This window comes from Protopterus annectens, chromosome 17.part0 (assembly GCF_019279795.1).
Source record: "Protopterus annectens isolate FY-2018-M chromosome 17.part0, PAN1.0, whole genome shotgun sequence".
Classification (NCBI taxonomy): Eukaryota; Metazoa; Chordata; order Ceratodontiformes; family Protopteridae; genus Protopterus; species Protopterus annectens.
This window is the reverse complement of record NC_056751.1, coordinates 786801129-786826470: the sequence shown is the minus strand read 5'-3', so window position 1 is coordinate 786826470 and position 25342 is coordinate 786801129.

The following is a 25342-nucleotide window of genomic DNA, read 5'->3' as shown; positions in this document are numbered from 1 at the left end:
TTCATAGGTTCATACTAGGCTGTTGATTCAGTGGGCCATTTGTAGGCTACCCAACAATCTAAACCATCTACCAAGATATGAATTAATACCTGACCAGGACCTAGTTTTGTACCCTTTCCATAAGGGTTAGAGGAGCCACATTCATGTTACTCTTAAAATGGGTTGTGAAGTTACTCTAATTGGCCTCTAAGGGGATTCTATTCTAGAAAAAAGGTATGCTGTGTAAGATAGTGATTCCACCAACATGTCCTATTTATGTTTCGGTGGTACTTTAGCTCTCTCGATTGGGTGTTTATGGTTGTATTAGTTTTATAGATGTTTAGGAGGTTACAAAGGACCAAATCATTCAAGGCTGTGTAGGCCAGGCAGAAATCTTGTCTCAGAGGTATGTAGAAAAGAGAAGAGTGAGAGCACGTTAAGGTACTCGGAGTAACTCCAGGCGGACATGCCCTTAGCTTTCTCAATAAGGAAACACTGAAGTCTGTTGAGCTGGGTCATATGTATAGTCACATACAGACCAAAAGCAGCGTTATAATCTGTTATTTGTCTGATAAGGGAGGGGTAGGGAGGGATGATGACTTCCTTGGATAAAAATATACCCCTGGTGATTAGTTTGGTTGTATAAAAGGATTTTCTAACAGTAGTGGTCCCATGGTTGTTAAAGTCTAGTTTATTGTCAATGAAGATGCTAATGAGGGTGCCCAATGAAGATGCTGAGTCTGTAATGATTGAGCCAGTGTAATGGGGGGGTATCACCTATATGACTGGAGTACCCAGGTTTTCCAAAGGGCACAATGATGCATTTATTTGGCATTTATTTTGTGACCATGGTCCAAGAACCACTTGCAAGAATCAGTTAGGACCTGCTGGGGAATACATAGATAATCTGGGCATTTATGACAGCTTCAGGTTTGCAGTCATTGGCAGTCTTCATCAACCAATCAATCACAGGCCTGTGGTGTCTGCTCTAGGGTCAGAAAAGTAGATACCAAAGAGGAGTGGCCCCAAGTCTGATTCCTGAGATACACCACTGATAACTAATCTTTTAACTGAGAGAATGTGCCTGAAATGCTAACAGACTGAGTTCAGTCAGTGAGACAGTTGTCATTTAGAGGGTAATACAGGGGTTTATGAATTATTGGATTAGTTTATAACTGATTCCTGAGTGTGGAATGGTATCAAGGGCTTTGGCCAAACCAAGGTATAATGCAGATAATACAAGGAGTAGTAATGTTGTGGGTGCAGTTTGGTTACATTAAAGACTAAACTCAATGTCCTGCTGTACGGAGTCTGAATTAGGGAGCTCTGACCACATATGTATAATTTGTGAAATTGCTGAATCTGTTTCACTATTTTAAGGAAAGGGAGATCATTAAGATTTTTTTTCAATCAGATTTTACAGATATAAATGTTGATATTTTGTTATAGGAGTTGGTTTCTTGTTTGAATTGTCTTACAATGCAGCAGAGTTGGGAAGCATTCTTTGACTTTATTAGCAAATTCATTGAATGTTTAGCACTTATGAGTTTGTTCTTTCAGAAAAGGATAAATTGTTTTCTCTGGTGGAACAGCAAGCTTGTTAACGTGAAACATAAAAAGAAAAAACATTAAGGCGATATTATAGGACTCTTCCAATGGTAGTTAATACAAGAATTTACAACAGATTAAAGAATTATTTTTAAAAACGTATTTACAAATCAAGATGCATTTACAAAATGAATGTGGCTACTAATTTAAAGTTAAAAAGGGCTTGTTTAGAAAAATCAGGAATAGCATTAAAAGCTGGTTCAAATTATATTACTGAACCTGAAGATCCGGTAAACTTGCCTGCTGAGGGTTTTTTAATAGCTCACAAGTTATTAGACCAATAACTTGTGGTGACTGGGAGTTGCCCACTTCTGCAGGAAGATCGTATAAAACAAACTTTGTTAAATATTCAGATAAATTCATCAACTGGACCAGATGATCTGAACTGATATTTTTTGAGAGAGATTATTGAAAACTTGTAGCCCCGTTGAATGCATATACTGTATTTCACAGATCCCTGATTGAAGGTTATATGCCCAGGAAAAGGAAAGAGGCAATTGTCATCCCAATTTGAAAAAGCAATCCAAGACATACTATTAATGAATGTGTACCAATTAGCCTCACTTGTATTTTGGGGAAATGTTTTGAGCAGGCAATGTATTCATCACTCAGGGATATGTTTAATTTGGGTCTATCTTACGTTGTCAAAAGGCATTTTCATCGAACACCTTTTCATCGACACGTAAACATCAAACTACCAAAACTTTGAATGGCCACTTCAGCGAATTTTTGCCAGGAGAAAAAAAACACTTGGCTGTCATCAGGAATTTGCCCATTCCTCCACTGTAGTCCGATGTCGCAGTTGGTGTATTTAGTTAGGAGGGATGTGGGGTACAAAGGCCCCCTCTTTGTAGGGTCTGACAGTTTGTTTTGTTGTTGGTTGGCCAAAAGAAATTTTCCTCTGGGAAAAAATTTGCTGAAGTGGCCGTTCAGAGTTTTGGTAGTTCGATGTTTACGTGTCAATAAAAAGGCGTTTGATGAAAAGGCCTTTTGACAATGTAATATAGACCCTTTAATTTCAGTAATGATATTTTTCAACATGAATTTATATCTGGGAAGTGAAAATATGATTCATATCTCTGAATGTGCTGTAAATTCACTGGATGAAGACTTGGCTATAGATGTGGCATATTAGGACCTTGCCAGGGCCTTCAGTTATGTTCCCCATACAGTTTTTGTTGTTATTTTTAGGAACGTAAAAATTAATGTTTATGTAGCTAGATGGGTAGTAAACTAGTTATTAGAGAGTTTAGGGTTAGAATAAAAAAAATCTAGTGCTATGATTATTTTGGGGGCAGGGGATATACCCGCAGGGATCCGTACTAGAACCATTCCTGTTTGGTCTGTTAAGGAGTGATGGTCCAACTTCTTCAGTCTGGCCTAGCAAATTTACTGACTATATTAAAGTTGTCTATATTGTCACCAACTCAATGGATCTCATTCATCTACAAAAATATCTTGAGAGTTTAACCAAGTGGGTACAGTTGAAGTGCATGAATTTTTTAACAACAATAAATGCGCAGTTTTGCATTTTGGAGTTAGTTACTATCACTATCCTTATGCTTTGGATAATCATGTTTGTTCTTCATCAAATCAAGTGATGAATTTGGTGTCTTAGTGGACTTTTGATGCACATGTTAATAATATTATAACGAAGTATTATGGCCTTATTAAGAATATTATTTGTTGTTTTACTCCTAGGAATTGAAGTGTAAAGGTTAAGTTTTACACAACCTGTGCATATTCACTTATTGAATGTGGTGGTTCCTTTTGTGTTTTAGGTATTTCTCAGTCAAGAAGCTGAGTATATCCAAAAAACATTCACAAGAGAGATAGTTGGTTGTAATCAACTACCTTATGATAAGAGACTTGAAAGTCTATGTCTTTATTTAATTGCATATAGGTTATTGAGAGCTGTTTTCATTTTGGTGTATAAATGTTTAAGTGATGACATTTTGTCTGCTATGTTGGGTATTGATTTTGACTCATAATACCCTTGCCAGAAATAAAAATATTTTGGTCAAATTACTGACTGTTAGACTTAAGTTAAAAATGACTTTTTACACCACAGAGCTGGCAAGTTATGGAATTACTTGTCAAAACACATAAGATGTGTAAATGAATTATCAACATTTAAGGCATTGTTGAACTTTTGGTTCCAAGTCATTGCCTTTGTATCAAGAATTGAAATAAAGGAAACTCATAAATGGCCTGCATAAGCCCTGAGCTTGGAAATTACTTAATTGAAGTATTCCGTTAGAAATGTGACTGATTTACGTGACTCTAATGCTTTAGTAACTTGATCAAAAACAGTCTACCAGGTTCAAGAGTCAGGATATAACATTAGCACGTCCAAATTGGTTGAAATCCAAGTCCTGAAGACTACCTGTGTCCTTGTTTATGAAGTCCATAATGATGCACTTCATTGCCTTACAGATAAGGTTAGTGAGCCTGATAGGGCTATAGTTGTCCTGGCCATTTGCAGGTCTCCCTTGGTGCAGTGGGATGACCACAGCAGGTCTCCACACCTGCAGCATGAATTCAGAATAGAGGCTGAAATTGAATAGATGTAGAAGGTCAACCAAGCAGGTCTTGGTGCTTGCAAAAAGATAACCTGGCACATTGCCAGGGCCCATAGAGCTAGTGGTTCTAGCTTCAGAGGGAGGGTGCTTAGTATATGCCTGGGGGTGATTTTTGGGGTGGTGTAGGCATGCTAATAATGTATGAGCAATTCTGAGGGAGATACAGCAGGTAATATTTAAGCTGAATTTATCAACTAATATGTTGGCATTGTCCTCAAGGGATGAGAGTGTGATGTTATTTTGTATTGTTGGTTATTGTTTCTTAAGTTCCTGACATAGCTGAAGAAAGCTTTGTGGGTATCCTTAGTATGGATGGTGATTCACAATTTGTAGTTATTCTTGGAGGATTTTATTCTGTTTCTAAGTTGTTTGCTAATCAGTTTGAACCCCCCCCCCCCGATGATAGGGTGTAGTTTGCTTTTACAGTTTTCATTTTTTTTCTCCTATTTTATAACTTTTTGATACTGTGTTTCCAACAAATGGGTTTGTTCTTAAATATGACTCTATATTAATGTCTTACGGGGACTGAGAACTTAGTACTAGCTTGGAGGTAGGCTGCAACATGTGAAGCAAGGTTATCTAGGTGATGAGGTTGTTTGAATTTTATCACACATTATTAGTTAGCCAGAGTATATTTGCATTAGAATAGTCTCTGAAGATGGAGGGTTTTTGAAGTAATCACACATTATTAATTAGCCGGAGTAAATTTGCATTAGAATAGTCTCTGAAGATGGAAGGTTTTTGAGGTAACTTGGGTCTCACACCTAGAGTAAATGCTACTGTATGAAGATCATATTTGACCAGTGATATAATAACTGTGGGCCCTGAGCACAGAGTGGATATATTTGTGAGAACCAGGGGCAATATTTGGGTTCATGACATTTAAATGAATGCTGATTTGACTGAACCCCAAATGGGTGAACCCATTTGATTGAAAACTCATTTGAGTGAAAAATTCATTAACTGAAAACTCATTCTATAGACTCAGAAGTCTGTAGAAAGTATGTGATGGTGTCATTTCTTATCACTGGAGTTATTAGTGAAGTGAATCTAGCTGAGTATGTGTGGGTTGTGACGGTCATCCCCTGATCTGTAGATGTTTGCGTTTGCATTGCAGCATTGATTCACTGTGTTAGGTGTTTTTTTTCTGTGGTTGTGCAACCATATAGTTACTGAGTTTTCAGTCAAATGGATATGATCATTTTGGATTCAATCAAATGAGTATTCAATCAAATGACATGGGCATATAATATTTAAGGCCCCCTCACTGAAATTTGGACTAGTTGGTCCTAGGAGTTGGCCTTAATGAAGCCCAGGAATCTCTGTGCATACTTGTTTCTGGTGGAAAAGGGTCCCCATCTAATGGTGGGATAGTTGAAGTCACCCAAAAGGCTAGTGTTAGGCTCTGCATCAGTTTGTTAAGACATGACTCCTGGACTGCCGGTGTCATATAGGGGGAGTACGATAGTTGGTTACTATGTCGTACTGGGTTTGTTTATTGTAAGAAGAATGTGAAGGAGTTCTAGGTCATTGTCCTGCATTACAGGCCTGAAGGTGAAATGGTTTCTTAGAAGCACAGATATGCCCCCATCAGCTACAGTGTTTAGTTCAGGAGTGATAGGCATTAAAATCCTGGACTGCGGGGGTGTTTCTACCATTCTGAAACCAACATTTAATAACAATAACAATATTTTCAAGGGTTAGAAATTCCTGTAAGGCATGCAACCTTTTGTTTAGAGTACCAACGCTAAGCAATGCCACTTTTATATTATTTTGATTATTCATTGTGTGGATAATTTAAGGAGATGGACATTATCTAAAAAAAGGCACCATGGGGAAAGAAAAAGTCAGGGTCAAGATTCCTCCGAAGTCACTACATTAGTTCATCCAATAATTAAAGTCAATTATATTTTGTTTGTCCTGCGGAATCATTCTTGCCAGCGGTTCAATATTGCTCAGTACTAGTTTCACTCCCTTTCAAGATACATATTCAGAGAGCTCCATCACATTTCTCTTCATAATATCCAGGCAGGTGCATCTCAAGTCACTCACTCCCGTGTCTGCAATGATCAGGTCATACCAGTAAAACATACATACAATACTTTTTCCCCTCCCCACAATTGATCATCAGCTGTCACCAGCTCAACTTCTCATTCACTGAGTTTACTGGACCCACCTTAACCTCCCCCAAGGAATGAAGGGACTTGAGTGCTTTAGTGATGTTATGTATCCTGGAACCTGAGAGGCAATTAACCATTAACCTGTCTTTGCTCAGCCTGTGGAGGGGAGCATCAGTGTATCTAACTATGAAGTCACCTAGAACCTGGATGTTGCCAGAGTAACTTGTTTTATCTTGCTGTCTTAAAGGCCTCTGCATGTTAATTATGTGACCTCTGTTAGTGTCTATATTTCCTATAATTTCAGAGTGAGCTGTATGTTGGATACACTATGTTCATGCTGGGTTGTGTGCAGGAAGTAACTATGACGGTTTATACTGATATCTAGTTTTCAGCATCCTAGGAGACTTAGATAAAGATGATTTAACAGTGTGAGCTTAAGGCGGCCTAAAAATTAGTAGCCTGTGGATATTGCCAAGTTGTGGGTGGAAATAAGACAGTGTTCATCTTACACCTCCAGTTGAGTTAGTTATTTATGCCTCTCATAGATAGATGCCTTTGGATTGAGTTGGAGTTTATTATCTGTGCCTCAGGATTCCTAGTGCTACAAGGCTGGCAATAAAAGAAGGGTTTGTATATTCATTCACCACCGATGACCAGTGCTACTAGATTTAAAGTAGGTGAGGATCTAAACAGTGGGGTGGGAAAGTGTTACATGTGTGGAAGTTTATTGGACTGGTTATGTGTTCAGCACAAGCCTGTTGTGCAGATCATTGCTGTAGGACAATGCTCATGCAACTCAGCACAAGCAGTGTAGACAAAGTAGAAATGAATAAGTAATTCACCAATGTTACAAGAGGGGGCCCTTACAGTAGTAGACAAAGAGAGAGACTTGTATTTGCTAGTACTGTGTAGAAATACTACTAAGCTGCTGCACTCAGCCCAACACTGTGCAGTAAATTCAACAGAAGAAAACAAAAGAACCAATGAAAACTAAGTGTAATCTGAACCCTGAGTGTGTAGCCCTGTTGGTGCAACAGTAACATTATGAGCCTGAGGAGCTCAGCACTGCAAGCAGTATTCCTCTTGACTGGAGGTTGCACATGTGCAGAAGAGTGCATGTTCTTCATGGAGGCAGCAATTGCAGAGTCTGTGAGGCTGCTGTGGGGTGGTGACACATTTAGGCACTCTCATCAACCTCAGAATGGTGCGGCACCAACCTCTTCAATCACCTCAAACATGGGTCTTGTTGAGCTTGGGGGAGGTTAAAGTGGGTCCAGTAAACTCAGTGAATGAGAAGATGAGCTGGTGACAGCTGATGGTCAGCTGTGGGGAGGGCACAAGTATTGTATGTATGTTTTACTGGTAGCTTCTCCTTAAGAACTAGTCCTAGACCTGCACTAGAAGTACTTACTTAAGTGCTGTGATCTGTGAGACAGAATGAATTTTATTGCCTATGTCTTACATTATTTTCTGATTTTACTGCACTCAGAATGAAAAGCTCTGTTTTACTTCAATTGCTGAGATCAAAACTGGCAATTATTTCTTCACAGGAAATCTGCTTTATTCCTGGAATGGTTTGCTTGTAGATAAAATAGTTTTGTCTTTAAGAGTAGACTTTAATGCATTATATCAGCATAGCTGCTAAGATTTTATATGTTTTTGCAGATCTATATGGCGCCTGTTTTCGCACATATGATAATGAGTTGGGAGCGACATTTTTATAATTAAACATACTCGATGCACATTAAATTGTACAGATATATAGATGAGCTCCTGCTTTTATGGGATGGTACCCACAACAAATTGTATGCATTACTGGAAGATTTAAAGAAGAGCACATTTGTTTTTAATTTTATTGTGAGTGACATTGGATTAGAGGTTCTTTTTTTGGACCTAAAGTTACATTTTTGATAAGACTGCTGCATGTTTTTATAGTAGTATCTATAGAAATGGACATTCCTTCCCTGTTCACAGTCATTAGCACTCTGTATAACAGTATCAATAACAAAATAACTGAAGGAGCATTCATAGATATCATATCAATAACAAAATAACCGAAGGAGCATTCATAGATATCATATCAATAACAAAATAACCGAAGGAGCATTCATAGATATCATATCAATAACAAAATAACCACAGGAGCATTCATGGATATCATATCAATAACAAAATAACCACAGGAGCATTCATGGATATCATATCAATAACAAAATAACCGAAGGAGCATTCATAGATATCATATCAATAACCAAATAACCGAAGGAGCATTCATGGATACCATATCAATAACAAAATAACCGAAGGTGCATTCATAGATATCATATCAATAACAAAATAACCGAAGGAGCATTCATAGATATCATATCAATAACAAAATAACCGAAGGAGCATTCATAGATATCATATCAATAACAAAATAACCAAAGGAGCATTCATAGATATCATATCAATAACAAAATAACCGAAGGAGCATTCATAGATATCATATCAATAACAAAATAATCGAAGGAGCATTCATAGATATCATATCAATAACAAAATAACCGAAGGAGCATTCATAGATATATCAATAACAAAATAACTGAAGGAGCATTCATAGATATCATATCAGTAACAAAATAACTGAAGGAGCATTCATGGATACCATATCCATAACAAAAATAACTGAAGGAGCATACATAGATTTGACCAGGGCTTGCAAGACTGTCAACCAGGGATTTCTCTTAATTAAACTGGTTGGATATAACTTCAGTGAAAATACTACTTTGTGGCGAATAAACCTAACCAATAGAACTTTCCAAATACTTACTAATACTGACACTTCGACAGTGGTACAATAACCTGTGCCGTCCCCCAGCATTCTGTTCTGAGATTCTCTCTTTTACCCACATTTTGTAAATCTAATGCACGATCTCCCATTTCTTAAGCTTGTGCTTATTTAGAGATACAACATTCTCATGCTACATGTAGAAGAATCCTTCAGTCAGCTCGCACTTATAATGCAGGACAACTTCAAAAAACTAGCCTCCTGGACCACCAGTAATAAACTGTGATAAATACCTCAACGTCAGGAATCATGGTTTTCTGAACTCAATATTTTCTTCTAAACTATCACCTCTCAATATAAAAAAAAAACCTCTACCGCTCAACGACCAACAAAAACACATTGGCCTTCTACTAGATCCTAAACTAAACTTTAAACAACATACTGAAATAACTGCTAATAAGGCATTAAATGAACTAAAACTATGTTACAGAGTTTTATAACTCCTTTCACCTGCAGCATAGGAAAACATAGACGGAAATGGATTAATTCCTAAACTGAAATTAGGTCTAGCACTCTAAAATGTTCCATTCTTCTAACATTGCTCAGTTTTTACAAATTATTGAAATAAAGGTTTTTGCTTTGTGCTCCTAACAAGTACACAGACACATCACTGTGAGTTACTAATGAGTCAGTAGGTTACCAGTCTAAAACATCAGTTAGTCTAATTGTTTTTCAAAATTATCAAACTTCAATGCTGTCCTTCACTTAATCATAGGATCATAGGCGATTACTAGACCAATGGCTCTGGGACCCTTACAAGCCTAGCCAAGAGTTTATCCCCAGAAAAGAAACACAATCAGTACCTTGCACCCTTGTCAATGAGGCACACAGGTAGACCCCCTGGGACAAATGTGTGGTTGCCCATCCTCTCATCAAGGTTGTGCTTGAAGAGGGGTCAGCAACGTACTTTGTTTGACGTGTATGGGGAGTCTATTCCAGAGATGGGGCAGCCTCTGGGAGACAAACCTGTCTCTCCAACAGGTTTTGTTAATGTCATATATTGATTTAAGCCTTTTGATTGGGTACTACACGAGGAGTTAGACATATGGATATGGAGTATCTCTAGTAGAGCAAGGTGTGAGACTGCCTTGTAGGTGAGACACAGGTCACCTCTGAGCAATCTGTACGATACAGAGTAGAGTGATTGTGATTTGAGCCTGTCCACATAGGACAGGTGTTGGAGGCCATGGATTCTCTTTGTGAGGTATTTCTGTGGCCTTTCCAGTTGGTGCAGGTGTTTGGAGAGGTACATACCAAATGGGGCATTGTACTCAATTATTGGCTGTTAGAAAAATGTGTATTTGAATATATGAGAAATACTAGTTTAAAAGCAAAGTAGTATATAATGCATTTTATTCTATTAATCATATAGCAGAGAGTTTTAATTCATGTGTAAATGTAAGTAGTTTTGAAACTGCAGTGTGGCTTGAAGCAAACTGACCTTCGACCCTGGCAGATGCTAGCTTAGCAAGTTTTAATGTTTATGTTTTTCACAAGTGATTATCTGCTGGGTCAGGAAATTAAATGTGTGAAATAATGAAATATTCTGCTCTTTCCTGCTGGGATGATTTGGCCTTGTATATGTGTTACTGAGATAGCACGCAGCTGGTAGAAAAGTGTAACAGAGAACAAAGAGATGTATTAAAAGACTGAATCTGCTATTGTATGCTGTATGTTGGATACACTATGTTCATGCTGGGTTGTGTGCAGGAAGTAACTATGACGGTTTATACTGATATCTAGTTTTCAGCATCCTAGGAGACTTAGATAAAGATGATTTAACAGTGTGAGCTTAAGGCGGCCTAAAAATTAGTAGCCTGTGGATATTGCCTAGTTGTGGGTGGAAATAAGACAGTGTTCATCTAACTGAATATAGCTGGCAGAGAGTGTTACACCTCCAGTTGAGTTAGTTATTTATGCCTCTCATAGATAGATGCCTTTGGATTGAGTTGGAGTTTATTATCTGTGCCTCAGGATTCCTAGTGCTACAAGGCTGGCAATAAAAGAAGGGTTTGTATATTCATGCATATACTCCACTTAAACTACAGAACACACTCTAAAACTAAGGCAAACTGCTATAAAATTGTAAAAACAAGCTCCCAAAGCATAGGCATTGAACCTGGTGTTTGTTTAGATGAGATTACTCACCTGCAAGTTAATTATTCAGGAGTTACATCTTGAAACCTGGGCTCTAGTGGCTTAGTGTAAACCCCGCTCCGCTCCCTGCCCTGCCCCCTATTCCCACCCGCCCCCAGCACTCGTACTTTTATAACCTCAAACCACTCCCCCTACTGTCCACTAACTTCCTGTACCTCACTACCGCCCTCTAAGATCAAACGGAATATGACACCACCCAGGAAGCTTATCATACTAACTCTTTTCCTCCTACTTGTCCTTACCTAGCTACCCTATATGAAACCTGGTCTTACATAGGCTTCCACCACCCAGGCTACCAAACCAACCCCTCCCCCATAATTAACAACAAAGGCCATGACTCAACTCCCTACTCACCCTCCTTGTTAGAACTCGAACGCTATGTAATTATCAAACCTACCAATATTAGGCCAAATGATAAACATTACTACAAACTTCTACTCAAAGCCCTCAAATTCATTACCACTCTGAATCACAGACTAGCCACAGATGTTGATATCCACCCCAACCCTGGCCCTTCCCCTCCACTCAATTGTAATTCCACCCTATCCTCCCCTCCACTTCTCAATCTAAACTCTAGACCCTTTAACTCTCTTCTGACCTGTCATCTAAACATCAGAAGTGTAAACAATAAGATTCACAACCTACATGCCCTTTTAGCTACTTGTTCTAAAGACCTACTATGTCTCACAGAAACCTGGCTTAAACCAAGTACGAAAGACACACAGATAATCCCACCAGGGTATGATATACTAAGAGCAGACCGAATAACTCGTAAAGGTGGCGGTGTAGCCATACTCTACAAAAATACATTACAAATCTCCCTTGCCTCTCCACAACCCCTCCTAACAAACAATGCCAAAATTCTACTTGTAAAACTTCAACCAAACAAACATAAAAGCATAAATATAGCATGTATTTACATCCCCCCAGGCAACAATAATAACAAAACCTTAGAGGACTTTCTCCACTGGTTAACTCAAACTCACCCCCAGGAATCCATAGTGTTAGGTGACTTCAACATCGATTGGAATTCCTTCTCATCTAGCTCCCCATCTAGCAGCATAAATCTACATGGCTTTTCTCAGCTCATATCCGCTCCTACCAGACTAGGTAAACCCCAAAACAAAGACAGCATCCTGGACTGGATCCTTACTAATAAAGATCCTGACCAGTACTCAACAGGTACTCACCCAGAGGACATGAGTGATCACTTACTCACCTATGTTATCAAATTCAAGAAAATCACCCCTTCTTACAACCATAAAAAAATCAGGAATAATAATAAATTCAATGCCTCAATTTTCAAACTGAACTTAAAGCCCACAACTGGACAATACTCAAGTCTCTTCCTCTTGAAGAGGCAGTTATCTACTTCAACACCACCTTTCTCAAGATTCTAGATTCCCATGTCCAATACGGTCCATTAGAACTAAAACCAAAACCGCATTCATGGCTCTCTAAGGAAACAAAATCCAAAATCCTATCTAGAAACAAGATGTGGGTCACATGTGCCTCTAAAGACCCACACTCCCATCAAACCTTCCGCAACTTAGAAATGAAACTAAAAGAATGATCTTAAATGATAAAAAAAACTTCTTCCTCCACCTCCAACACAAACACCTTAATAATCCACAAAAATTCTGGGCAGGCTTAAACAAGATCCTGCACCCAGGCCAGGCAACCACCCCCACTCCAACAACTTGCAAACAACAGTGCCCTGTAAACATTGCTAACACATTCAATAGTTTCTTCACAGAAACTATACAATCCCTGGCCACACAATTCAAACAAACAACCAGCCCACTCCACTACCCATGCCAGCAGAATACTACAACTACATCAGATCATCTTTTACAGAAGCCTTATTTAAAATATACACATCATTCTTCATAAAGGGACCCTTACAAGCCTAGCCAAGAGTTTATCCCCAGAAAAGAAACACAATCAGTACCTTGCACCCTTGTCAATGAGGCACACAGGTAGACCCCCTGGGACAAATTTGTGGTTGCCCATCCTCTCATCAAGGTTGTGCTTGAAGAGGGGCCAGCAACGTACTTTGTTTGACGTGTATGGGGAGTCTATTCCAGAGATGAGGCAGCCTCTGGGAGACAAACCTGTCTCTCCAACAGGTTTTGTTAATGTCATATATTGATTTAAGCCTTTTGATTGGGTACTACATGAGGAGTTAGACATATGGATATGGAGTATCTCTAGTAGAGCAAGGTGTGAGACTGCCTTGTAGGTGAGACACAGGTCACCTCTGAGCAAACTGTACGATACAGAGTAGAGTGATTGTGATTTGAGCCTGTCCACATAGGACAGGTGTTGGAGGCCATGGATTCTCTTTGTGAGGTATTTCTGTGGCCTTTCCAGTTGGTGCAGGTGTTTGGAGAGGTACATACCAAATGGGGCATTGTACTCAATTATTGGCTGTTAGAAAAATGTGTATTTGAATATATGAGAAATACTAGTTTAAAAGCAAAGTAGTATATAATGCATTTTATTCCATTAATCATATAGCAGAGAGTTTTAATTCATGTGTAAATGTAAGTAGTTTTGAAACTGCAGTGTGGCTTGAAGCAAACTGACCTTCGACCCTGGCAGATGCTAGCTTAGCAAGTTTTAATGTTTATGCTTTTCACAAGTGATTATCTGCTGGGTCAGGAAATTAAATGTGTGAAATAATGAAATCTTCTGCTCTTTCCTGCTGGGATGATTTGGCCTTGTATATGTGTTACTGAGATAGCACGCAGCTAGTAGAAAAGTGTAACAGAGAACAAAGAGATGTATTAAAAGACTGAATCTGCTATTGTATTCGAACTGATATGAAACCTTGAAGAAGTAACTTTACAGAAAGACATTATGTCTGACCAGCTGGATAGCATGGCCGTATTGCAACTAGAGGAAATCTTTTTTTAAAATATACAGCATCAGAAGTTTTATGAATAAAGGACTGTAAGCTAAAGTGATGTAGATGCCCTGTGACATATCACGTCAGTAAGGTGGGCACAGCTTGAATGCTAAACCTATATAAAATTGTGTGCTTCCTGTTTCATGTTAGACAAAATTCTGTACTTGTACGTTTTTTGCCTCGTGGTGTACACTAGTAAACTTTTGAATCTGAACCTCCTGTGTATTGAATTCTTAATTTTATTTAACATTGGCCTAATGAGGGATGAGTACAGAGAAGTAATAATCTCCTTTTTTCTGGATGCAATCCCTTTACTTATGAGATGAACCAAGTAAAAGGCTTTTCTGACCACTGCCAATTGCCACTACATGATGGTCAAATGTGAAATTGTTGTCAACTTGTGTACCCAGGTCTCTCGCCACAGGTTGTGTTCTTAGGGAGTTGACGTTAATTTGGTAATCAGTAGGGGCTGTGTTTTTTGCCGAATGGTATGATAATACATTTTCTTGCATTTAACTTAAGGCCATGACTTTGGCACCAGTCATTTGTTGCTCTGAGACCCTCTTGAAGTATGTTAACATAATTTTGGGAGTCTATCACAGCACCCAACTTACAGTCATCCACAAACTTGGTCAGCCACAGGCCTTTTGTGTTTGCCTGGACCTCTGAGAAGTAGATGTCAAAAAATGGGGGTCCCAGGGCATATCCCTGGGGGACACTAGCTGCTAGCAGGTTGGCTAAGTCAACAGGATCAGTGTAAGTGGCACCATTAAGAACTAATTCTAAACAAACCTGGGCTTTGCCATGGAGGTTTCTGATGTAACTGAAAAAGGCTTTGTGGTTAGCCTTTGTTTCAGAGGCTAGTTTTGATTCATAATTGGCTTTGGAGGTTTTCACTAGTGATCTAATTTGCTTGTTGAGGCTAAGGAGGGAGTTTTTCCAATTGGGAATTTGTGCCTTTTTACCCTTGGGCAACATTTTTTTTCCTTTTGTTGTAAAGCCTGTTGATAGAGGATGTCCACCACATAGGTTTGTGTTTCCCCGAGGAGCAGGTTTTAGTTCTGTTGGCTTTGGCTGAATCCATGCAGTTGTACAGGTGCTTGTATACTGCACTGGCATACTGTTCACCATATTTGTCTGCATCCTGTGAGAGGGGTGGTGGTGTGAAACTACTGATACCCTCCCTTAGAAGGTTGTAGTCCATTTTTGAGAAGCTTTTTAGCCTGGTTATGGCTGGGGGGGTTGGACAGAATAGACACTTTGAATGAGACAAACTGATGGTTTGATCTCACCAGCGAAGAACTTACTATGGGGTGGTGCATCAGTCACCCATGTTGGTGAGAACCAAGTCTAGAATGCTATCTCCCCTTGTGAAGTATGGGAAAAGCTGGTCTAGTGAATTAGAATTGATGAAATTAAGGAATCATTGGGTAAGTGCATTAGAGCAGGAATAGTTCATCCAGTTTATGGTGGAGTAGTTGAAGCCACCAAGGATCAGTGTGTTAGGGGGTACCTTGATGAACTCAAGTAGGTCCAGGTAGGAGGAGTGGGTGTCCTGAGTCATGGAGGAGGGGTCTATAGCTGGCTATAACTTGGATGGATGTCTTTCCAATTGTCAATTGCACCTGGACAAGTTTTAGTTTATCATGCTGGCAAACCAGTCTGGAGGTGTGCTTGTCTTTAATGAAAATAGAAACTCCACCACCCTTAGTCTTCCTGACCTCATTTTGGGGTCGGAATGTGTGGCATGAGGTATAGCCCGGAAATGCAGGGGTGCTCTCTGCAGCCTTGAACCAAGTTTTCGTGACTGCACAGATGTCAGCATCTTCCAATGCTAGGAGAGCCTCTAGTGAGTCCATTTTCAGGTTAAGGCTGCTAGCGTTAAGCAGCATGACCTTCAATTTGCTTTTTGACAGAGATTTTATGTTAGAAAATTTGTCTGTGGGACATTGCCTAAAAAACATACAATAAGGGAGGCAAGAGCCTTGTCCAGAATCCTAAATCACAGGGGTGACAAGTGGTGGCCATCTCTAGCAAAGCATCGAGGTCTGTCAACCATGTCATCCCAGGCAGGCAGATACTGGATCCCCTTGGAATGACACTAAAAACTAAGCCAATTGTTGATGTCAATTATTTTTGTTGGTATTGTGGTATCATTCTTGGTGAAGGTAGGATGCTGCTTAGGCATAGGGTCATACCTGCCTGGGACACATACTCTGACAGCTCAATCATGTCTCTCTTCATATAGTCTGGAAAGGTATGTCTCAAGTCATTCACATCAACATGAACAATGACAGAGTCATACTTGTATCTGTTGTGGAGAGACTTAAGTTGATGGCATACCAACATTTTTGGGGATCATCTGAATGTTTGTTTTGGATATTTAGGAAGCAATTTTGTTTGTCGAGTTTGGGTTGTCTTTTTTCCTGATTCCTAAGCTGTAGATAGTTTTGTCTGGCAAGGGTAGTATTGTCCCTTTTCCAGATTTTCCAAGCCTTGTCTCTAGATTTTAGTAGGGCTCTAGTGTCCCTATTTAGCCATTGAGCATAGCTTTCCTTGGCTCTAACTTTCCTAATGGGTGCTACTTTGTCAAGAACATTAGTGAGAATACTGTTAAAGTAGTCAACGGCCAGGTCTAAGTCAAGAGTTTTCAGTGGTTTCCAGTCACTATGTTTTAGAATACTGTTTAGTTCTAGTATGTTTAATTTACAGTCGTCTTTGACTTGTCTAAAGACTATGGGTTTGACTATGTTGGTTCATTTTCGCAAGAGGAATGTTGGGAGGTGGTCACTAAGACCATCTGGGAGGCAACCTGTCTGATAGTTTTGTTTGGGGCAGTTGACTAATGTCCAGTCTAGAATAGATAGTTTATGGGATTTTTTGTCAACTCTTGTGGGTTCTTGGATTAGATGGGAAAAACTAAAAAGATTGATATGGTTAGTGGGGTTATTAGAGGTACAGGATAACCAGTCAGTGTTTAGGTCGTCTAGTAAGATTGTTTCTTGAGGAAGATATTCTGTGGCCCACTGTAACATTTCTTCAACAGTGAGAGAGTTATTATCTGGGGGAATATAACAGCAGATAATTATGATAGATTTTTGTGTTATTAATGCTTAGGGTTGAATCTAAGGTTTAGACATTCTGGAATTTGGGTATTGGGGTTTGTAGATGTTTAATATTAAGAGCATTTCTAAAGAGGATAGCACCCCTTCCCCCTTTTCTGCCCAGTCTTAGAATGTTATATCCAGGTGGAATAATTTCTTCGTTTAGGGTATTAGGTTTTAGCCATGTTTCAGTTATAGTTAGTATGTCAGGTGAGTAGTGAGCTATAAATGCATGTAGGACTGTAAGCTTATTAGACATACTTCTAATGCTGATATTAATAATCAAGAGGTCAGAGGTTTGCCTAGTTGATAAAAACAATCTTGCGGTCCTGGGTTTGGGTGTATATCTCCTGATATAAGCAGACTTTTTGTGATAAATATTATGTGTTTAATTGTATGCAAAATGTCTATGTAAGATCTTAGTGGTGTTTTTCTAGTGTAAGGTGGAGTTATGTGATTCTTATAAGTATGTAATATTAGGCTGTCTTTAAATAGCATTGAAGAGATAGGAAAATGTGTTTGTTTGGGTGAGTGTTGTATGGAATTATATGTTTTCTAGTGATGTGTTTGCTTGTACTGATGTGGTGATTGTTAGGCATGTGAGTGCAAAGAGGAGAGATCCTAACATGGTTGTTGTTATCTGAGAGATTGGGAGTTGGGTTTTGTTGGACTTGGGATTCAAGTGTGGATGTGTGTTTGAAGGCATGGTAAGCAGACACTATGAGTCTTTTTATGGAAGAAGTTGATTAGGGGTGTGGACAAGGGAAGTGTTGAAGGTCTTTTCTTGGTGGGAGGTATGGTCAGGTGGTAAGGGGTTGAGAATAAATGTAGATGTAGGGGGGCATGTAAGAAACAGGGGCAGGGTAGGGCAGCGGAGTGAGCCGAGGTCAGCGAGGTAAATGGAGTGGGGCTTCACCAGTCCTTGAGAGTCCTTGAGACTGCAAAATCTATCAGAATTACTGGTCAGGTCAAGAAGATGATTACCAGTGAGCATACTACCATTTTTGGAAATCTTTTTCTTGTCTAAGCTTGAATTTGTTAATAAAGGTTGCAGGACTATAGGGATAATCTAGAGGGAAATGGTACCAGTGCCGCAGATCTGCAAGTGGTAGGCTACACAATTAACTACACAGTTTACATTTGTAAGCAGAGATAAAGAAAGTTAATGTCATTCACATACCTCTCAACTGTACAGGTTTTGGCAGAATGTCCAGAGTTTTGCCTCATATTTTTGGTGTGTTCCTGCTAACATCTGTTCCTTTCTGGCAAATAGCTGTGGATTGAAGTCATTACATGATGACAAATATTTGAGTTTAAGACTCAACATCCTTCAGAAAAATTAATGCTAATGCGAAACCTATTATTCTATCAACTTTCGAAGTTTGTAAAAGCAATATTTAAAATATGTTCCTATTTCTCCCCCTATCATTTTAGGCTTTGTCCAGATTTTTTGCTCTAAGAAGTTGGGAATATGGTCATTCACCTTAGAAGTACCTTTGGACTGGCTCTATAGTGCGTGTGATAACTGTGTAACACTATATCAGTCAAATAACTAGATAGGTAGGTGTTCTAATCACAGTATCAGCATATATAACAGTGGTTGTGTGTGAGGTAGTGTGTGTGTGTAGGAATACGTGTTTTAGTCCATTCCCACCCAGAGCAACTACCATTGCCCTACTTCACAAGATCTGCTGATGTCATTCACTGTAGAAGTACTGTTGGACTGGCCTTTGCCCTATATTCTCTGTGTTGTGTGCGATAACTGCATAACACTATAGTACAAATAACTGTTAAGGTAGGGGTTCTAATCTCAGTCCTAGCAAATGTAAAAGTGTGTATGTTTGTAGGTTAAAGATTTTGAGCCCGTACACACCCAGTACACTTCCCATTGCCCTACTTTAGCAGTTCTGCTGATGTCAGTCACATCAGAAGTACCTTTGGCAACCCACAGCCCTACAAGCTCTGTGGTGCATGAGCTAATAGCATAACAGTATAGCACAGACAACTATTTAGGTAGGGGTTCTAATCTCAGTCCTGGCAAATGTAAAAGTGTGTGTGTGTGTGTGTGTGTGTGTGTGTGTGTGTGTGTGTGTGTGTGTGTGTGTGTGTGTGTGTGTGTGTGTCTGTAGGCTAAAGATTTTGAGCCCATTCACACCCAGTACACTTCCCATTGTCCTACTTTAGCAGTGCTGCTGATGTCAGTCACCTTAGAAGTACCTTTGGGCAGCCCACAGCCCTACAAGCTCTGTGGTGTAACACTATAGTGCAAATAACTAGTTAGGTAGGGGTTCTAATCTCAGTCCTGGCAAATGTAAAACTGTGTGTGTTTGAGTGTGTGTGTCTGTAGGTTAAAGATTTTGAGCGTGTTCACACCCAGTATACTTCCCATTGCCCTACTTTAGCAGTCCTGCTGATATCAGTCACCTTAGAAGGACAGCCCATCGCCCCTACAAGCTATGTGGTGTGTGCGATAATTGCATAACACTATAATACAAATTACTTAGGCTGGGGTTCTAATCTCAGTTCTGGCATATATGTGTGTGTGAGTATAGTTGTGTGTGTAAGTGTGTATATTGTTGTGGTCCACCCAGTACACATCCCAATCTCCACTTTACAAGGTCCACTGTTGTCCTCCACTGTAGAGGTATCTGTAGACCAGTGGTGCACAACCTTTTTGTGGGGAGGGCCACTACATGAATTCTTATTGCATCTGCGGGCCACCTCAAAACATAGTAAGTCATTACAAGTTAACAACAGGTATAGGTGACTGGCATTTTTACTTAAGACAGCACTCATTAAATTGCTTGTTTTTTACGTCAACTTTGCATTTAATTTTATTCTGGCTTGCAGCAATGACTTATTACAAACTCTTACAGAAAGTTACTACTTTTTACAGACTATAAGTTATGAACAAGAAAGAATAGTTACTTCTGTGGCTAAAATTAGAGGTGTGCGCAACTGCAGTCAATTAGGTAAGTAAGCACATGCTGGAAAGTTTGCATGACTGTTGTAAGGCATAGTATTTTTTCACTTTATTTTAATTTTTTTAGTTACTCTCTGGGGGCCAGATGGCATTTAGTGGAGGACCGGATTTGGCCACTGGGCTGGGCATTGTGCCCCACTGCTGCAGACACTCTGCAGCCCTATAAGCTCTGTCCCACATGCAATAACTATGTAACAGTATGGAATAAATAACAAGATAGACAGGCCTTCTAATCCTTGGATACCATTCCCCACTCAGGAATCATAGACAAACACACGCAGCAAGGCATCAACACCTTTATCATTAGGTTGCTTGCAAACTGGCTCACAGATAGAACCCACAGTGTGAAAGCAGAGGAGCAGTCACAAGTGGAGTCCACAGGGTTTGGTCCTGGGTCCCCTCGTGTTCGGATTCTATGCTTCTGAAGTCCAGCTCAACACAAAGAGACTCTAAACAACCCAAAAGCGAAAACGTAAAAAGTCTAAATCCAAAACACCCAGGCAGAGGAAAAAATGCACATTCAGGTATCAACTGTTATAAAACAAAATCCAAGTTTATTTAGAATGGTAAGCGCTTTCACAATAAAATAATAATGCTTCATCAGACCAAGAGAACAAAGCTTCATACACATCTTAAATAGTAATTTAAAAATCTAACAGCCATTCACTTCACAGAGAACTCTCTCTGAATAATTAACAATTTAAAACCACAGATGCATAAAAAATATACATGTATACATTCATCAAAAGTATATATAAATTCATCCTAAATAAATGCAAATGTTGATGTATAAAACTGTAAATAAGTATGTGTACCGAAGATAATAAATATATTAAAAGTATATATGTAACTATGAATAGTAGACATTAACATTTCTTGTGTTTATGTTTGTTGACCCTTTTAGATTTCAAGACAGGTTTAAGGGGAACACTGTCATTCAAACCATGACCATGACGGAGACAGTGGAACTCCAGTGGATCTTGAGACTTGGTTCTCATAGGGGTCATGGTTTGAATGATAGTGTTCCCCTTAAACCTGTCTTGAAATCTAGAAGGGTCAACAAACATAAACACAAGAAATGTTAATGTCTACTATTCATAGTTACATATATACTTTTAATATATTTATTATCTTTGTTACACATTCTTATTTACAGTTTTATACATTAACATATGCATTTATTTAGGATGACTTTATATATATTTTTGATGAATGCACATTTTTTGATGAATGTATACATGCATATTTTTATGCATCTGTGGTTTTAAAATGTTAATTATTCAGAGAAAGTTCTCTGTGAAGTGATTGGCTGTTAGATTTTTAAATTACTATTTAAGATGTGTATGAAGCTTTGTTCTCTTGGTCTGATGAAGCAATATTAATTTATTGTGAAAGCGCTTACCATTCTAAATAAACTTGGATTTTGTTTTACAATAGTTGATACCTAAATGTGCGTTTTTTTCCATAAAGCAACTCTAGCTGACAGTGTTCGCAGACAGCTGCAATGTGGGTGCTATTATTACCTCCCCATGTGATGTTGACATCCTGCATAAAGGCCTCACTGAGACCTACGACTGGTGTCAGAACCCTGGACCTTAGCTCAATGCCAGAAAATGTGCCGACATCCCCTTTGGAAACAACATAGTTCCCATGAATCACCACATCGATGGTAGTCCACTGAATACTGAAGTCATTATAAGAGAACTGGGGACACAGGTTGACAGCAAGTGCTCTGTTGATCACCACAGTGCCACTATGTTCAGAAAGTCCACCTATGTGGCACATCTCATTACTAAGGGTGTTGCATCCAGGAAGTAAGAGGCCATTGTCTCCCTCTACTCTCCCCTCATTAGGCCAATCAACAAGCACAATGGCCCATTCAGCATGTACCTCACTGTAAACCTGCAACAACTGGAGAGACTGCAAAAGTACCTCACAAAGAGGATCCTAGGCCTTAAATACTTGTCCTATATGGACAGACTCCAATAACTCCAATTATTCTATGTCTCATATTGGCTACTTAGAGCCGATCTCTGCTTGACTTACAAAGCCATGTCTGACCCAGCTCTGTTAGGAATGCTACATTTAAAGAACCCAATCCATCCACATCACATGCCCCAGAGACCTCAACCCCATTTCCACAATTAACAGAACATGCTAGAGGGACAGGTTCATAACCCAGAGACTGCTCACACTATGGAATAGACTTCACATACATGTCAAGTAGTGCACCTCACTGGCCCTCTTCAAGAGAAATCTGGATGAGTGGATGGGGAATAGAAATCCCACCCTGGGGATCACTCCAGTGTCTATACTTATTAGACACACTGGGGATTATTGTCAGGTGGCATGATGCCAAGGTAATCCTATGGGCTAGGCTTGTAAAGGCTCCATGGTCATTCACCTAGTACACACCTATAAACCTATGAACCTATGGATCTCAGTAGTGGCAAACATGTGTGTGCATTAGTGTGTAGAAAAGTGTTTGTGAGTGCACAAATATGTGGATGAAAGTAGTTTGAGGCCCTTCTCACCCAGTACACCTACCATTGCCATACTTTACAAGGGCTGGTGATGTTATTCACTATATAGGTACCTTGGGACACTCTTCACCCTATAAGCCCTGTGGTGCATGTGGTAACTGCATAACAGCATAGTACCAATGACAACATAGGTAGGGGTCCTGGCAAATGTGTGTGTGTGTTTGTAAGTGTGTATATCTGTAGGATACAGCATTTTGATGCCTCACTCTCCCAGTACACTTCTCATTGCCATACTTTACAAGGGCTGGTGATGTTCACCTTAGAAGAACTGTGGGACACTCTTCATACAATAAGCACCATGGTGTATGCAATAAATGCATAACACTATATTAGCAAAAGCTAGATAAGTAGGGGTTCTAATCTCAGTCCTGGCAAATGTGTGTGCGCGCATGTGTGTGTGTGTGTGTGTGTGTGTGTGTGTGTGTGTGTGTGTGTGTGTGTGTGTGTGTGTGTGTGTGTGTGTGTGTGTGTGTTGTGTGTGTGAGAACTGTATCCTGTGTTTGAGTAAGAACTATATCCATTGGGGGGTGGGTTTTAGATTTTTAGGCTATGGTACTCCCAGTACATGGCCCAAGTTCCACTTTAGAAGGCCTGCTGTCTTCATCAACTATAGAGGTATCTGTTGACACTCTTCAGCCCAATAAGCCCCGTGCCGTATGCAGGAACTATGTAACAGTATGGACTGACTAACAAGATAGGCAGGACTGCTAATCTCAGTCCTGGAAAATGTGTGCATGAGTGTATTTGTGTGTGTAAGTGTGTATAACTGTAAGTTCAAGTATTTTGGGTCCATTCCTACCCAGTAAATCACCCATTGCCATACTTTACAAGGCCTGATGATGTTGTTCACCTTAGAATTACCTTGGGACACTCTTCACCCTGTAAGCTTTGTGGCACATGTGATAAATGCAAAGCACTATAGTAACAATGAGGTGCTATTCTCAGTCTTAGCAAATGTGTGTGTCTGGGCATTTGAGAACAGTATCCTGTGTGTTTGAGTGAGAACTGTATCCATTGGGTGGCAGTGGTTTACAGTTTTAGCCCATGGTACTCCCAGTACATGACCTAAGATCCACTTTACAAAGGCCACTGTTCACATCCACCGTAGAAGTATTTGTGGACACTCTTCGGCTCTATAAGCCCCATGTCATGTGCAACAGCTATGTAACAGTATAGAATGAATAACATAATAGGCAGGGCTGCTAATGTCAGTACTGGCAATTGTGTGTGCATTGGTGTGTATAGCAGTGTTTGTGAGAGTATAGACTTGTAGGTGACAGTCTAATGAGTCCTTCCACACCCACTACACCCCCCATTGCCATACCTCACAAGGGCATGTGATGTTATTTACTTTACAGGTCCCTTGGAAGAGTCATCACACTATTAGTTCCATGCTACCTGCGATAACTGCATAACACTGTAGTACCACTAACTAGATGGGTAGGGGTTCCAAACCCAGCACTGGCAACTGTGATGCTGTGTGTGTGTGTGTGTGTGTGTGTGTGTGTGTGTGTGTGTGTGTGTGTGTGTGTGTGTGTGTGTGTGTGTGTGTGTGTGAGAGAGAGATAGAGACTGTGTGTGTGGGAACAGTATTCTCTGTGTATTTGGTCAACACAGTATCTTCTGGGGGGTGTGGATTTTACCAATCTGAGGTGTGTCTCACCCGCTACACTTAACCATTGTCCACTTTACAATGGCTGCTATCAACCACCATAGACTTACCTGTATACACCCATCAGCCCTATAAGCTCTGTGGCACATACAATAACTGTTACATAGACCTGGTAAATGTGTACATATACAGCTGTACCTTGGCTTTGACATGATCGATGTGTTACCACTTTACCACATCCCTCATTGGCAATGTCTGCAGGGCCATATCCTGCTGACACACAGACACTTAGAACGCAAACAGAATACAGCATGTGTGACTACATTCAGTCAGCATTACTAACACTAATAATGCATCATGGCTGAAAAGGTACATGCACGCTAAAGTGTACCCATTACAAATACAAGCTGACAGCATCATGCACAGCATTACATAGCTAAACTGTACTTAATTCACCCTGTGTATCAGAACCATATTAGCATGTCCCTGCATCAGTGGTATGGATGACAGGGATGTGTCACAGGTATAATCATATGCACAGGGTGTAGTGTGGATTTGCCAGAGGTCTAGGCTCAGCCAACCAGTTGACATTGTGTGTGTGTATTTAGAGGGGTGTTCTATGAATGGGCCATGCAGAGGTGGTGTGTGTGTGTCTGCAGGTGACCTGGCTGTGATGGTGATGTGTATGTGTTTGTATACACACAGTCATGCCATGTGGCTGACATACACAGGGGTATGTTGGACAGCTGTGGACCATACATGATAGGGTGTACAGTTCACCATCTCTGGCCATGGGCATGTGGACTGGTCTTGCCAGGGGTCTCACTGGTACCACCAGGCCCAAGGCCAGATGCAGTACTACTCCCCGATGGTGACTGCTGTCTGCTGGATCTGTGTCCCTGATGGGACCGGC